The following is a 3,839-nucleotide window of genomic DNA, read 5'->3' as shown; positions in this document are numbered from 1 at the left end:
CATTATCAATACAAAGTTCAATGGCATATCTTCATACTAATAATGCACTATTGACAAAGAAAATGAAGAAAGTCATCCAAGTTACAATAATGAATTAAAATACACAGAAAACTGAAAATGCCATGCTCTGAAAGCAATTTTAAAACTCATAAATAGCTTCTTTCAAAAAGGCTATGCTGGTTCCCCGGCTCTGGGTAGTCGGCTCTGTGTCATGCCACCATGATGGGCCACCATCGTGTGCTCATGTTCAGTCAGAATAAAAGCATGAGTCTGGAAGAAAAGTTCATTCTGAAAATATGAATTCTTCTAAGACAATTGCAGACACTAACCATACCTGTTTATGATGTAAATATATGATGAAGATGTTTTTGGACCCAATGGGAGGCAGCGTGATGACCAATGATAGCAATGCCATTCTTCGAGAGATTCAAGACCAGCATTCAGGAGTGAAATTCATGTTTGAAATAAGCAGGACCCAGGATGAGAAGGTTGGATTGAGACCACATCCTATGGGAGAAATGCTTTCTGTGGCTGAGTACTTCTTAGAGCAGCATATGCACCCAACAGTGGTGATCAGTGCTTACTGCATGGCCCCGGATGATATAATCAATATGCTGAAGAAAATCAGAACACCTGTTGATGTCAATAACCATGAGAAGATGTTGAACATCATCAATAGCTCTATTACTACAAGTCATCGGTCTTTGGTCATCCTTAGCATGTAACATTGCCCTGGATGCTGTCAGGGTCATGCAGTTTGAAGAGAATGGCCAAAAGGAAATTGATATCAAGAAGTATGCAAGGGTAGAAAAGTACCTGAGGCATCATTGAAGTCTCACGTGTGTTATGTGTAATCATAATTAACAAGGATCTGACTCATCCTCAAATGAACCACTATATCAAGAAACCTCTGGAGTACAAGAAAGGAGAAGGCCAGACTGACATTGAGATTACCTGAGAGGAGAACTTCTCCTGAATCCTGCAGATGGAAGAAGAATGCATTAAGCAGCTGTGTGAGGATATTATCCAGATGAAGCCTGATGTGGCCATCACAGAAAAAGGCATCTCAGATTTAGCTCAGCACTACCTCATTCAGGCCAATGTCACAGCCATTCATAGAGTACCATAGACAGACAATAATTCTATTGCTAGAACCTGTGGGGCAAGGATAGTCAGCTGAACTGAGGAACTGAGAGAAGATGAAGATGTTGGTACAGGGGCAGGACTTTTGGAAATCAAGAGGATTGGAGATGAGTACATCACATACATGACTGACTACAAAGACTGAAGGCCTGCACCATTCTTTTCAGAGGAGCCAGCAAAGAGATATTCTCGGAAGTAGAAAACAACCTTCAGGATGCCAAGCAAGTGTGCTGCAATGCTCTCTGGACCCTCAGCTGCTGCCTGTTGGTGGAGCCTCAGAGATGGCTCTGGCCCATGCCTTGAAAGAAAAATCTGAGGCCATGACTAGTGTGGAATAATAGCCATATAGAGCTGTGGCTTGGGCTTTAAAGGTCACTCCTTCTACCTTGATCCAGAACTGTGGGGCCAGCACCATTGGTCTACTTGCCTCCCTTTGGGCCAAGTGCACACAGGAGAACTGTAAGACCTGGAGTGTAAATGGGTAGACTGGTACCTTTGTGTACATGAAAGAGCTGGGTATATGGGAGTCATTGGCTGTGACTACAAACATACAAAACAGCAGTGGACACTGCAGTTTTCCATTGTCTCTGGCCTCAAGAAGAAGGATGATGACCAGAACTGGCAAAGCACTGCTCCAGATGCTGGCCAGGAGTTAGTGGTTCAGTACACAGAACCAGTAGTCTCCCCTTTCCTGAGCCAGAGTTCCAGGAACACTGTGGACATCTTTGTTTGCAAAGAGGCAGGTTAAGGGTCAGCCTCCAGTCTGTCCCATCTTGGTTTGCAAAAAGCACTGACAAGTATCCCTACTCTATTGTAAGCTCTCCATTTAGTTTGCTTCCAATGATTAAATCTAAGCCATTTGGGGAAAAAAACAAATAAAAATTTGTAAATAAAAGTATTAAAATACAAATAGATACCTCATGTTCATGAATTAGAAGATTTAATTTTATGAAAATTCTCAAAGCAATCTACAGACTTAGTATATATCTATAAAAATTTAAATTTTTTCATGAAAATAGAAAAGACAACCTTTTAATTGGCACAGAACTACAAAACACCCTATTTATTTAGCAAAAAGAATAATGTTGAATACCTAAAAACATTTTAATGAAAACAACAAATTAGTAGCTTTAAGACAGACACTCTGAACAATGGAACATGACAAAATTGTCAGAACTAATCAAATACTTTGGATAACTAATTGCAATGAAAGACTTAAAGAGTATAGTATGTTCTGAATAAACAGCAACTGGCCAATAATAATGATAACTGATATTATTATCAAAAAAGTTGTAAAACAAAGTACATCATAAGAGGTAGAAAGATTATGTGACAGAGGAACAAGGTGTTAATCCTAAAGATTCAAGGAGAAAGACCACTAGCCTAAATCATTGTGGCCAAATTAATTAAATCATGCTTTTTAATTTGTGTACACATTCTGCTCCCTGCTAAGGCAGGCTTCAGATGGTCAGCACTGGCCATGGGGATAACAAGGTTTTTATAGCTTAGTGATAGGAAGTTTCTGAATGGAGCATTTGGCAAGCAAACTAGGTGGTTTATGGGAGCAGAACATAAACATAACAAGTTAGTCATAATGGCCTCCTGGAACAAAGACATGATTTCAAGGTAATCATAACAACAAGTAGTCATAACAACCCTTTGAAACAAAGGTAGGTTGAAAGATGGTTATAAACAACTTTTTGGAAAAAAAAAAACATGGCAGTATGGAACCATTTGTAGTTAAGGTTACAGGTAAGGCATAGCCCAATCAGATTAAATCATAAATAAATAAGTCTAGTTTGTCTTTACTATAAAATGGCTTCTAAGCCCAAGATGGAGGCAGTCTGGTTCGTAGATGCAGAAGAATTGTAACAGACAGAAGAACAAGATATTTACTATAAGACTGTGTCTCTTGGTACTGTCAGAAGCTACACACTTAAAATCTCACCAATATGATGACCTAAATTTGGGCTGAACAAAAGCAATAGACATGCTAATGTTGATGTTAGGTGGGGGTGGAGCCCAAAGTGCTTCTACCCTACAACACAAATCACAACAGGGAACTAAGAAGGCTGACAGAGAAATAGTCTTTCCTTAGGGAAGGGCAAACCAATTTGTTATCCAATAACACATGGCCAGAACTGAAAACATATACTACGTGTGTGTGTGTGTGTGTGTGTGTGTGTGTGTGTGTGTGTGTGTGTGCATTTGTAACAACAGTTTATTTTTAAAAAGATACCATGAATTTTAAAAAGATCAAAGAGGAGTATATGGGAGAATTAAGAGTGAGAAAAAGAAAAAAGGAAATGATTATATTATAATCTTTTAAAAATACATTAGAAATATCTGCAAACCATTGTCTTTTCATGAAGGAAGTTGGAGGATTGTATGGAATCCTTCAGAACCAGAAAGTCAGACAAACTCCTGAAACTCAACAGTGCAATTCTCATTGTCACTTTGGAGAAATTGAGAAAAGAATGACCTCTCACCACCCAACTGTTACTGAGGGGTAAACAGAGTCTTCATGTCCCATATGTCAGTGCTCTCCTGACATCCTCCACCTAAGTGCACATTCAAAAACTGTAAAGTGTTATTTCTGAAGGTAAGATGTTTTGTGTGCCCTTGAGAAATGGTTCTTCAGGGAACTTGTTGCTTTTGCATTGGACAAGGATTTGGATACCAGGACCCACATTGTG

General features: G+C 39.1%; 1 pseudogene; it reads left to right on the top strand.

Annotated features, from left to right (window-relative positions):
* Positions 1-219: 219 nt before the first annotated feature.
* LOC127193564 (T-complex protein 1 subunit gamma-like) lies at positions 220-1,891 on the top strand (annotated as a pseudogene).
* Positions 1,892-3,839: the final 1,948 nt, after the last annotated feature.

The sequence above is a fragment of the Acomys russatus genome, chromosome 9 (assembly GCF_903995435.1).
Source record: "Acomys russatus chromosome 9, mAcoRus1.1, whole genome shotgun sequence".
NCBI classification, from domain to species: Eukaryota; Metazoa; Chordata; class Mammalia; order Rodentia; family Muridae; genus Acomys; species Acomys russatus.
This window is presented reverse-complemented; position numbering and strand designations above follow the sequence as displayed.